Genomic DNA, 14,351 nt, shown 5'->3' on the forward strand with positions numbered 1-14,351 from the left:
AGATACGAGTAAATTACAAATTATAATAGATGTTTGATCAATATAGAGATAATTATTACAAAAAATATTGATGGAGGTAAAAAAAATATCAGCAACCATTAATCTATAGTTAAATAAGAATAAGAAAAACTTTATTTGATACTTAAAGAAAATAAAAAACAGAACAAAGGGACTTAAAACTATACATACACGCATATTTTTGTGCCAAAAAGGCGCCCGCTCAGCATTAATCGAGCCACGTGCCCTGACGCTGGTTTTCAGCGTAATAAAAGTTCGTTTTCTTTATTCAGACTGATAAAACTCTATTTTTCATTTTTCTTGCAATAAGAACTGCTACACAATGGGAGAGATCATGAAATTCAGCAACGGAAATAATAATCAATTGCCTACTAAATATTATCCTCGGAAATAAGTAGGTTATTAAGTATTTTTGTTCGTTTCTCAATGTTGTAAAGGTTTAATCTTCTAATGATTCGTAACTAGAAGTCTTTCGCCGATAGCAATAGATTTTAATGACAAACCAAATGAGATGAAAGTCTCCTCAAAGTAGGTAGGTAGTACTTTTTTTAGTACACTGCCTGGCCCTTGTTAAGTGCCACAACATGTTCATAAGTAAGTATAGTCATTCCCATTTTATGTTCAATATAATATTTAATTATAAAAGTCGCCCGACTAGTTCTAAGGCAATTTTCCAGCCAATTTGACTTAATTTTTCTTTTTAATTTTGTACCTTGTATGGATAAATTAATAATTACCTTTTTTGATTAAATAGGCAAACGATGGTCGAAATGATTGGGAAATTTTTCATCAGTAGATCCATTTTGTGTTTTTTGTCCGCCTAGCGACTTAAGTTTTTATAATACTGAACTTAATTTATAATAAGGAAAATAATTGCACTATTAAAACAGGTCAGAGTATGGAAAATGTAAAAGAATATGCCTAATTAAAATAGTAGGTATTAAGTACATAAACACTTGGCCAGTGTTCAGCAGATGACGTCTTAGGTATGGCAAAAATGATGATGATGATGATGATGAATCACTTTTTAATAAATATTTGGTAAGTACCTACCTATATTGTAAATGTGTTACCTGTTTGGAAATTGGAATTATATGTAATAGCTTAAAGGTTGATAAATACTTTTTAGTAACATATTTTAAAGGTGGGATTTTTTTAACACAAAACCTTGGGTTTCAAGTGTGTATACACTTGCCACATACCTTCACAAAAAGGCATATGTTATTGGTAATATCAAAGATACCTTATCTCTCATCACGGCCGACTGCTACGGAAATCGACTCGATAAAAATCCGAATCCAATTAGTTGCGCCAACAATGTGACAGCAAAACTCACTGGTCATGAATCAGACGCACACTTCATTGAGCCCATACGAGTGCGAGTGTTCCACCGATAACGAGGGTGGATTTATGAAGCCCTGGGTTTTCAATTTCCGCTCCCTACGCCCTTCGCCCTTTCACCCCCTTCCACCCTTTCCCCCTACACCCCGCCATTCACCCCCGAGAGTAATGTTATTAAAAACGGACGCGGACTTGAATATTTATCTGCACAAATTCCGGGACTCGAAAGGGTTTTGTGAAGGTTTTAATGAAATGTTTGCTTGTTCTTTTAAGAAAACACTTTAGTTTGTAAATAATGTGTCTGTACGAGCACGATCGTACATCCTGCTGCACCGTCAGCATCGACCGCCGGGCGACCCATGAACCCTCAACGTGCACCGTCGGCACTCTACACCGACGGCACACTAGCATAAACCTATAATTGTGTATACCAAGTAAATCATGTATAAATAGCAATAAGAAACAGGAATAAATCAGATATCAACCGTCCGTCGTTGTGTCTCATTTCCCCCCGCTGCGGCCAAGACACCCTTAGCCGTCGCTATGATCAGTCCGGTGAGTCTGCCGGGCTGGCAGCGGGTCCCCGCCGCCTACCTGCCGTCCTAACGCTGCTGCCCTGGGCGACCTGGGCATCCTTCCTCTCACACCCTTATTATGTCTAAGTATGTATTGTTAGGCAGGGCTAGGGCTCTAGGGACTTAGTGTCTTAGGGAATAGGGACTCTAGGCTCACTAGGGAGTTAGTTCCCTTCCTGACCGCATATCCCGGGCACGGGAGCGGTGCCTTACAACCACTGCCTCCCGCCCGTACATCTTCGAGCCGGATAGTTCATCAGCCGGGCACGGGAGCGGTGCCTTACAACCACTGCATCCCGCCCGTACATCTTCGAGCCGGATCATTATCATCAGTAACCTTCAGGACCCTACAGTCGGTCTTATCAGTTTATTTACTTGGCGTCGGGAAGGGGTGCCTTACAACCACTCCAAATCCCGACTGCTCAAACATTTGTTACAACATTTAGCATTATCAAGACATCGACCGTACACTGGTCTTCCCATATCAATCGGGAATATCAATTTATTTCAGTAACATTATTATTTGTTACGTAATATCATTCATTCATAACACTTCGCAAGCAATGTAGCAAAACTGACCAACTCGTAAATTAACATTTTCACTGAGCGCGGTATTAACATCATCATTATCAAATCATCAAATGGTAGCAACCAAGAAAGCTATCAACTTTATCATTATCAAGGTTATGTAGCAATCAAGAGTCTACATAACTTATTATCAAACAAGTAGCAATCAAGACGCTACAAAACAAGCAAACAAGATCAACAAAGTAGTAAGCAAGACGCTACTGATCTTAACATTATCATTTTATCAAGTTGTAGTACCTAAGCAAGAGGCTACAACTAAACATTGTGACCCGTACGGTGCTACTCACAAACAAACATATAACATTAACATTGTGGCCCGTGCGGTATCACTAAACATTATCATTTATCATTAACATTGTGGCTTGTGCATTGCCACAAAAACATCATTTTTTACATTATCATACTTTGCTACATTGCAAGCGCATTTCTTAGCATCAGCGATTCTCGCACAGTTTCAACATTCTGCAAAAGTGAGCATTTTGCAGTCAATGACATTATCAAGTAACAAACATTTTATTACGTTTCAAAGTAGGTCAACTTAATCATAGGCAGTGTAGTTAGCAAAATTGGGTGGGGGAAATTATAACATCATAACATAACATCAGGCAGCGTATATTCAACTCAACTCCGCTAGCCTTATCAAAAACATTTATCAGTTCTGTTGTCCTCAAATATCAAATTATTAATACCTTCTACACCAACACCTATCCTATCCTATCATCAAGCAACGACAACTACAATTATCAAGTAACATCGACTACCATCAACTACCAACCATCATCATCGATAACCAAGGGGACTGCAACCTGGACAACAAGCAGCCAGGAGACTGCAGCCTGGACACACAGCAGCCGGGTCATGCAGCCCCACAACAGCAGCAGCTACAGTCGGAGCATCAGCATCTCCACTGCAGCACTGACCAGCATCATCAGAACAGCAACAATCTGACAGCAGCGGATCAGTTATCGGCCTCCCGGAAGTGGGTCTCACCGGTAACCGAGAAGTCGCATATGCTGTTCAGTCAACACAAGCCAAGAAGGCAAACAAACAAGAGGACGACAGCCAGAACATCAAGGAGCCTGGACAACCAAGGGGGCTGCAGACTGGACACCAAGCAGCCAGGACACTGCACTCTAGACAACAAGCAGCCAGGAGTCTGCAGCCTGGACACACAGCAGCCAGGTCATGCAGCCCCACAACAGCAGCCAGGCCATACCAGCAGCCTGACCACAACAGCAGCCAGGCCATACCAGCGGCCTTGGCAACACCTGCCAGGCCACACACGCAGCCTGACCACACCGGCGTCAGGCTACATCAGCAGCCTTGGCCACACCAGTGCCAGGCCTCATCAGCAGCCTCGGCCACACCAGTGCCAGGCCACATCAGCAGCCACGGCCACACCAGTACCAGGCCACACCAGCGTCAGGCCCGCGAGCATCCTGGCCTCACCAGGAGCCAGGCCCGCGAGCTGCCTGGTCAACCAACCAGCCAGGTGGACACCAAGTGGACAGCCAACCAGAGGTCCACCACCTGGGCCATCAGCCGCACATGGAGTCACCGGCAGCCAAGGTCTACGGTCATCGAGCAGCAGGGCAACCACGTGCAGCATCCTCCGCGCCTTCTTCTTCTGCGAGATGCCAATATGTACGAGCACGATCGTACATCCTGCTGCACCGTCAGCATCGACCGCCGGGCGACCCATGAACCCTCAACGTGCACCGTCGGCACTCTACACCGACGGCACACTAGCATAAACCTATAATTGTGTATACCAAGTAAATCATGTATAAATAGCAATAAGAAACAGGAATAAATCAGATATCAACCGTCCGTCGTTGTGTCTCATTTCCCCCCGCTGCGGCCAAGACACCCTTAGCCGTCGCTATGATCAGTCCGGTGAGTCTGCCGGGCTGGCAGCGGGACCCCGCCGCCTACCTGCCATCCTAACGCTGCTGCCCTGGGCGACCTGGGCACAGCTTCCTTCCTATCAAACCTTATTATGTCTAAGTATCTATTGTTAGGTAGGGCTAGGGCTCTAGGGACTTAGTGTCTTAAGGAATAGGGACTCTAGGCTCACTAGGGAGTTAGTTCCCTTCCTGACCGCATATCCCGGGCACGGGAGCGGTGCCTTACAACCACTGCCTCCCGCCCGCACAGTGTCTTTCCATCTAAGGCAAAACTTTTAAAAGGAAGTAGTACAGCATTCATTGGGAAAAACAGGCTGTAGCACTGTTTTTGGAAATTACTTGAAAAAGGGTAAGCCTTTTTTTCAACCGGTAGAATAATACACCGGTCTCCAAATAATCTACTAAACTCCTTTTTACCATCAGAAAACCTTTCAACTAACTAATGGGATTATATGGGACTCTAATACCCGTTTTCACCATCAATCCCTAATTTTTAAGTGACCCCCATGAAAACAAAATTCCTGTTACATGTTCCCATAGGGGTCACTTAAAAATTAGGGATTGATGGTGAAAACGGGCATAACTCTACCTACCAAAAGGGCAGGATCTACCCACTAACAACCGGAGGCTGCTGATGGAACCCTCGATGGGAAACGCGGGATATCACTATCAGCGATTGCCTCTAGCATTCGTCCGTTTTCCGTTCATACACCCCGCGCTCCTGACTTATAATAAAGTCTGGCGAATGTTTCTGAATCTGGACAATACTCGTAGTTCTATTTTGTATTTTCTACAATTCTACATAATCACGTCAATGGAATGCTAGGAAAAAACCTTCTCTAATCAATTCCACCAAGCCTATCTTCGTTTATCGCTTTGCAACCAGCAACTTCTTGCCATAAGTGAGTTACTTTATAAAATATAAGTAAGACACCCGAGTAAAATAATAAACAAACAAAACTTAACAAAACTTCGATAAACTGCGAACTTAATAGAAACTTCTTTTTATATCATACAATTAAATGCTCTTTTATTTCATTTGGTAAATGAAAAACAAAATTGACCAATGGCAACTATTGTCATTAAATGCAACAGATTTGTTACAATTTGTCAGTTGGTATTTTAATTCATCTAAAATACGGAATAAATAGAGAATACAGGTTAATTTCGTGAAAATATTATCAACAGAACTCCAAGAACAATACGTAAATCAACAGAAAACACGTAACCAACTGGAGCAACGACAACTTCTTTAACTTGAAGAGGAAACCTGCTGAGTGTCTAAGGCTGGGTTCGTATCTACTGAAACGTTATGTTTTACATCAGATAGGCCTTTTGAAAGAAGTTCGCAAACTGTTATTTCTAACATCAGCATCTCTAGCAATAACAAAATCCATTATCCATAGTGGGAATCTGCAGCAGATTGTCTTATCGTGGTTTCTTCTACAGTCGTAATTTCTTTTTCAGTCCCAAGATGTTTTTATATGATATGTCATTGTTTCAGTCGTAATCTCTTCTTATCAATAAATTTTACAAGAAGGTGGGGAGGTAGGTACTCTAGGTTACTTTTCTAACAATTTCTTCTTCGTTTTTAGATAACCGCCACTTTTATACTTCCTCCATTTATACCCATGCAGCCATGCTCATCTCTTCTTTGTTTGAATCTATCATTCATATCTTATCATCTTGATGAATGATAGATGAAGTACTTGGCTGTAGAGTTCCAAAGACCGTATAATGTAATAATTTCTGCCATAACTCCAATTTCTTTTTCTCTTCCCCAGTGCCATTTTGATACCTGCACGGTTACTGGCGTCATCGATTACGATTCAAGAGTCATAAAAATTCAACTCACGCGGCTCTTCACTACCGATTCTAAGGTTCGTCTCATTCTTAAATACCTCCAGAGAATAATACGAATCCCAGCATTTCTAATGTAGAGTCGTGCTCTAGGGTTTTATTGACAGTTGTTATTTGATTAATGCTGTTGCTGGGACTGGGACTGTCCTCTTGTAACTGCTATTTCAAAAGCTAACTAACAGATACCGAGTTATTGGTATTTGTAACTTACATACATCAACACTAACTTTTAAAGGAACTGTACGTGCACCATTCGGAAAAAGTTTGGAAAGAATGATAGAAAGTAGTTTTTCAAAGACTTTTAATAAGTTCCTTAAACACCGAAGGAGTTTACAAATGTTGTACGAACAAATTATTTCCTCTGGAACATAATTAAAAGGAATATTCTCTTCGCTCACACTTTTAGTTTGATAAAATTAGTTTTCTCCTGTCTTGTTAAGCTTTAATTAGAACATTACTTTCCCATGACTTTGTTTCGAAACCTTTATTTCAAGGAATTGTTGCTTTCACTGTGAATACATTTCAAAACCCACATGGTGATCCCCGTCGGTTACAAATTTGCACAGACATTGCAAAAAGCAGTCCCATTCCCAGAACACCTATTGTCGAGACGTCATTACGAGCGCAATTTTGTCCGATCTCGTATCCCCTTTATGTAAGCTAAAGATATTACAAAGAAGTGAAACAACAAAGCAATATCAACCCAAACAGCAGAAAAGTAGAGCTTCTTTTCCCTCGGCAGCTTTGTTATGCAGGGATCAATGAGACACCCTCGGCTATTTCGCTCCGGGTGTCTCGTATCCCGTTTCAACCAAAATAGCGCTGCAAGAATTTTTATCAGCTTTAAACAGCTTGTACGCTTTGAACGCTGGAATTTCAAGCGCTTTTGTGCTTAAAGGTGAATGTCTAAAGAAAAGGTGTTTGTCAGAAGGGTATTTTTCAGTTTCATTGTTCGAACCTTTTCCTTTGCGTCCGTGATTGAAATCCCAAGTATTAGGTATTTTACAATGCGATGCCGGCACTTGTTTTTTTAGGTTTCTTGTTTTTGTAGCACATATTTTTTGTTAATAACTGGTGGGCTGTGGGTCTTATGGGTCATAAAGATTTTATTTATGGTTCCGAAGGCGGTTCTATTGTGTTATGATTAGCCGGTAGATAATTACAGATGATGATACCTTTTCTTTTATGGACTTGGACTTTTATGTTATGTTGTATATTGGTCATTATTTGACACACAAAAGAGTTAAATTGCATAAGCCGCTATTTTTAAAAGGCTTGCCATGACCACGACTTTCTTTACGTAAAAAAAAGTATTTCGTGTTTTAAAGCATATTTACTAGGGTTATCCAATTACTTTTTCAATGCTTGTAAACTACATTGTTGCATAACATTAGATACATTTCTAACATACCCGCGAATAGACCTAAATAGTTTTACAAAATGTCTTTATACCCATTTAAATGGTGGACATTATTATCCGCTAAAGTGGATTACCCGCATCAAGCGCTCTGCCAAATCCCCATATCCTTTAATAAGTACACAGTCAAAGAGAATAGCCGACGACAATATTTCTGAATACACCTAAAGCCTTCAGATCAGACACGAGGGATGTCTATCTTCTAGCTGGACAATCTCTATTCATTGGCAAAACACTAGGAAGAGCTCGTAGCAAAGGATTGCGCACTTCCAACATTTTAGTAGCAAAATATTAGCCTATGAGATACAAAATCTATGAAGTAATCTCAAAAGAATCTGATGATATTGAGAAATAATGGAATCAGCGCAAAGAAATATCTTAATTTCGCTCTTAAATGACCCCAACAACATCAATGTTATGAACAGTCATACTACTGGTTTTAGTTCTCGAAAAGTGCAAGCCGATGCCACGCCCAAGATGAGATCATCCGCGTCGGTCCTTCAAATATGCTTATTCATTCGGAATTTAAATAAGTAAACTGGTAATGTGGGCTCGGTGACGTGCATTACGGGATACTTTTCATCAGTGAACTAATAATCTGATGATTTTAAACTCACTAAGTGCCTTTTTCCTGTCATGCGGTTTTCGTGCGGATTTGGTCTCTCTAATCTGAGGCGTTCGTATACAAATCACCAAATCCGCACGCGTTCCGAAATCTGCATCACAGATAATTTAAGGCACTAAGAGATGCGTCAGAAGAAACGGCCGTACGGAACAAACCGGGTGTACAAGTTTCAGTCCTCCATCTTCTTCTTTTATAGTAGTATGTTGTAAGAACTGGGATCACAACCAATATGATGGTAAGGGTCTGCCATGACTCAAACGATCGCCGCGGAGGCATACATTTCTCTCCGAAGGACGGAATGCATTTATGAGTTCTTTTCAGACGCTCATTGATTGTCCCTGTTGACTGATGATTCAAGCCTGGAATGTCCCAACTAAACTGTAAACAACTACATAATAAAGAGATATTTCAAAATGTAACACACATTTCCGTCATACCGTCTGGGATTCGAACTTCCAAATTGAAAATACAACTCTATACCTACCTATAAAAGCGCATAACGGGCGTGGTACCTCGAGTACTTATGTACACATCACTCGCAAGTGATTTACTGTGTTTCACGCAGTTTCATGTCCAATACTCTAGTATTGGGATTTGCATATAACAAGTAATACGTGCTCATCTGCGCGTACGCATACTACGCATAGTTACCTACGCTGCAGTGTTGTGTTAGGCATTACCGTCCCTCCTACGCCTCCGCGATTTTGGAAATCTAATAACTATCAATTCTCCCCATCCACCAAGAAGTCTTTATTAAGTTTTTTTTAACTGCCCCTCATTAACAGAACAATCTGTCAATCGATAACTTAAAGTCTTTGCCACGCTTATCGAAAAGCCGGGGCGGATCTTCCGCCAATACCTACAGCTACAAGTCAGTAATTGCTTAAAATTGACTAAAACGAGCACACGCGTATGATCAGTCGCTCTGCAGCAACTTAGGTCTTTACAAAAGATCCACGATAGCATTTCCATCTAATGTGGCAAAGGCCTTAGTGACATCCATAAGCAGTCTCTTTTTAAACATCTCGGAGTCGAAGAAAAATAACACCCGGCTGTCATCACAGTATATTTACATCTCATCAAATATGAATCGGATTGATTTGTTGACATTTGCTGCCTGGCCTCGACCGGAGGAGCCTTTAGCGTTCGGGTGTAAGTTTACACTACCAGGTAGGTATGTTCTTAAATATCACGGAACACCGCCAGCCTCGCTGCGCCGGCGCACCAAACTGGTTTACCCGCCGCAGTTTCGTCAGTAAATTATTCGAGCATACTTCCTAAATACGTTGGGTGCTTTAAAATCGCTTGGCCTTAAAATAGCCGAAATAAGGCAATGGCCAGTTATGTTATGTCTTTCATCGTCAACTTTATTCCTTGAAATTCAACAGATTATGGCCACCATGACAGGCATTTCATCTCTCTCTACATAAGAAAGAAAAAATACACCTGTGCGCGCCACGACAAGCTTTTATCGCGCCATTTTATCGATTTTACTCGATAAGCCCATACGTTTGTCATCTAAAATCAACGATAAGATTTTGTCACGGCGCGCATCCTAGCCCGGCAGATATTGGCAGAATCACTGCGTGGCGCTCTATGCGCTTCAGTCGGATAGTAAAAACTGTTAATTAAAGCTAAGTATATTTAATCAAGCTACGTAATTAATTACACTCTGAAAGTTAAAGATCTTCCATCTTACTTTACAATGCTGTTTTAAAAGTTAATTCGTGCATACAATCACAATATCTGAATCCCTGTTATAATCAGACATAAAATCGCGAAGAGTTGGTAGAGACCAACAACGTTTTTAATTCTGTTTTTTACGTTTTAAACGCTTCAAAAAGATTTTTATCACTATATTTTTAACCGACTTCAACAAAAGGAGGAGGTTCTCAATTCGGTTGGTATTTTCAACTATAACGTTATCTTCATGAGTCCTCATAGCAACCGCCAGAATCGTGTTTCTGGAAGCGGCTGTTCCAAACCACTGAGAAGTGATGATGACGCTTTTCGCCGTAAACCATCCGCGAGTTTTTCTTTCCGCTATTAGTAGATCGAGGGAAAATCACATACTTAGGACTTTTTCCCAATGAAACATACCGTTTTTTGCAGGAACTGTGTTTTGTAAGATTCCGTTTAATAATATTATGCGTGTTTTATTAATATAACATTCACACGAATCCCGTTTGCAGTGTCCCCTAAAAAACCGTTTGAATTTAAAATCTCACGACAGTCGAATTTCAGGATCCAGTAATTCAGAATCCCGTACAACTGGAATACTGGATTGCCCTTACTTTTCGCCTCCAACCAATGATATTCACGCCCGTATTCACAAACAATACCATGAGGTCTCACAGTGCGCGTGGACCTCTGATTCCCTTCTATGATCTGAGGCGTGGACGAACAGGGTGACACACGAACCAATAACAGAGCTCTATTCAACGCTGTGCGTTCGATTTGCTGCTTTACTTAAGCAAGCATCGTTTGTGAATACGGGCGTCAGTATCGTTGCCGCCAGCGGTGAGGACGCCATGCAAATGCCCCGAGAAACACGAGATATTTCCCTTGACGGGCGGGACAGGCGGAAAGTAACTATCCTCACCACCACCGGGTCACCAGCTCCGATATTAGGCTGAACTAGCTAAGCAGAACTGAAGACTGAGCACAAATGTCATTGCTTTACCTGTTACAGCCTATATAGCCCCTTCACAACAGAAGTATGCTCTAAAATTTTCACGAATCATTTAGACGGGCATAAAAACAAGGTTTCTGTGCGTCTATTACTTACGCGATAGCATGAAACCTTCAAAGCAAAAGAAAATAGGCATCTTCTAGACAAGCCCGCATCATTTATCGACTTCACCTTCCCATAAAATTGTAAAGACTGGATAAGGCTAGATTATAGTCCGGGCTTAGGTAGTTTTCATAGCTATTACAATGCTTACCTGGCTAGCTTTCATGATAAACAGGCAGCACTGTATACATTTCCTAATATCTGTTGCCTTCTTCAAACGAAGGCCTGCCCCTACGTAATACTCGTAATATGCAATTTAATAAAAGTTGCATTCTTTCATTTTGTAGAGCTACTAAAAAACTAAACAACCTAACATAAAAGCAACAAAATAAAATGCAACAGAATTGGACCTCCAAGAACGTTCATTAATAACTTCATTCAAATACAATTTCTCAATTTTTGCCGCCGCTAAAAAACGCTTTGGTCATATAGAATTTTCTAAGTCATTAATTCTGTCGAGGGCACTGGGCAGTACGCGACGACATAAGGACTGGGGTCTCAGATAACGATCGCGGGCTTGTCTTGAGTTCTTGACAAACGCACCTCGCGGGCAAAAACTCTAATTTAGAGGGGAATTCGGCCGTTGGTTTAGCTCGGCAATATCCGCCGAGTAACGACTTTTTTACCAGTCCCACGTCCAATATTAGCTGCAGATTATAATCCAAAAACAAACTGAAAATTATTATTAGCCATTTCTTAAACGTCAACGCAAAGCGCAACGTGTTATAAAAAAGTTCTGCGCGTTTCTCTTCTTATCCTTTTTTTTCGCCTCAACAAACTAACTTTTTTCGTTGCACGTCTTTAAGTATCCGCTCTTTTTTGTTTAATCAAAAATTATATTATTGTTCGCTAAGCGGATCTAAGCGGTGTGTTAAAAATGGGATGCTGGCTGCTTAAATTAGCTTTGTATTTCAATATTTCTTTAATTACGCCGAATCAAGTGATACATACCAGCTAAAAGCATATTATAACTTTCTCAGGTTTTGCCGCTACTATTTCAGAGCTCTGCCTTCTGCATCGTTCTATCTAATTCAATATATCCCGTACTTTCGGACAGCCTACTTCTACTCAAGGAATGAATTCTGAAAGTAGTCCCAAATGATGACTTCCATTGTCAAAAAAACCATTCAAAGCCGAGCTTCGAAATCCCAACCATTTACTTCGAAGCCCGAATTTGTTTATCCCTGGCAACCTCCTTCTACAAATCACTTCGCCACCTGCCTCGTTGCTTTTCAGGGCCTCCATCACCACATGTAGCATTTTTCGAGGGTCCTCATATTGCCAGCGCCCGCGGCGCCGATTGTTTTTTTTTTTTTTTTTGACGAAAAACGCAACCCTCTCCCTCATATCACTTGTCCGAAAAAGATTACTTTTCCGAAAAAGAGTTGCGTTTGCGCCGCGCGGACGCGACGCCAGCACTGCGTAGGCCCACCACGAGCAGCTTTATGCCACTAGTATCGACAGCTTCAGCTGCGACTGCATACCTAACAAACTACAATATTCGTCACGGAACCACTCGAGCTGCAGTTGTTGTTCATTCCAAAAACTTCAGGCTGCTGACTGCTTCGGGCGGATAGCAGCACGAAAATTTCATTGTGGGGTCAAGCAGTCGTCAGAAATACACTGACTGCTCGAACTGTCGGTTGCTCTAGCCTCCAGCGCAGTTCCCTCCTCCCACGCTAATCATTCCACGTCATAGCAATGGCTGCTTCAAATTGTTGACTATGACTGCAAGAGCGATCCGTGTTATTATGGCGGGCCTAGGGTTGCCAGGTCCAAAAACTCAAAAGCCGGACTCTGTGCTTCATTTGGCCGGACATTTTACCCCAAAAGCCGGACATACCTTTTTAATAGCTAATGTACCATGACACGGGGGGGGGTGCAAATAAGCGTCATAGCTCATGAGTGGGTACTATCATTTTTAAATGAACATTATTCTGTGGCTCGAGTTTCGACTGGCGCGGCAGCCACATAAAAAGCCTAACAAAAGCCGGACAGGCCGGAAAAGACAATGTTTGGCCGGACAAGCCCCTAAAAAGCCAAACATGTCCAAGCCGGACGCCTGGCAACCCTAGGCGGGCCGTAGATGCAGCATTCGGCAGCCGCTCAGCATTGGCGTCGCGGCGAAACTGAAGGTACAAGTCCAAGATGGACTGTAGACCGCAAACTCCAACCACAAACTGCAAGCCACCGCGGTTTCTTTGACTTTTTCTTTTTCACTGTGGTCAACCGCAGCCTCTAGCCGCAGTGTCTGCAGGCCCACCTTGGCAGCGCCGTGTCGAAGATCATCATTATCATCTCAGCCATAGGACGTCCACTGCTGAACATAGGCCTCCCCCAATGTTTTCCATGTTACCCGATTGGTAGCGGCCTGCGTGTCGAAGATGCGCGGGCGCAATCAAGACGACGATGCTGCGCGGGCGCTGGCAAGACGTCGACACTCGAAAAAAGCTAGTGTGGATCGCACTCGACATCACTTGATTTTTTAACTTCGGCGCTTTCTATTTTTAACCGAGTTCGATCCGTATGTCCACGATTTTCTCGCGTTTAACTAAATCGATGTTGCCGCGACAGCTTTGAACCGAAACTAACTCAACTCAGCTGTAGGCAGATCTTCTTTAGGCAGATAAATCTTGGCCATACAGCCTTCGATGAACGAGAGGTGGGTATAGTCTTATAATCACGCCCGACTAGGAATCATGGCCTGGTCTCCAAATTTTGAAATGTCTCATTTGCTTTTAGCCAAAGGCATTGAATCGATCGACGAAAGCAATGTGGTACGGACGGTTATCATAATATCCGTTCTAATTTCCTTCAATGCTCAAATGTTTGTGGGTAAATCCCATCTGTTTGGAACTAAATAAATTCCGAACATATCAGGATATTTTCCAGATATCACGAAAGTCCGAGGATAAAGAATCACTGGGTTTTATTTCTTTGGTCGGTGATTTATTGGGTTCATGTTTTCCCGCCGCTCTCCTAATTCGAATGAGACAGTGTCAGGGTTTTTTTGCTATTATGCCATTATGAAACTCAAAATTTTTGGAAATAAGACCTATTATTAGGTTGATAAATATGGTGTTGTGGTTGTGGTCTGTTGGTTAACGCATTGTTTAACGAAAACAAAAGACTATCTACACGCGTTTTATGTGACGAGCATTCCCTATTTACGTACGTTTGCTAGAATGCATTAGCAGAGACTGATAAATTATAGGTGTACGAAACT

The sequence above is a fragment of the Ostrinia nubilalis genome, chromosome 5 (genome assembly GCF_963855985.1).
Source record: "Ostrinia nubilalis chromosome 5, ilOstNubi1.1, whole genome shotgun sequence".
Classification (NCBI taxonomy): domain Eukaryota; kingdom Metazoa; phylum Arthropoda; class Insecta; order Lepidoptera; family Crambidae; genus Ostrinia; species Ostrinia nubilalis.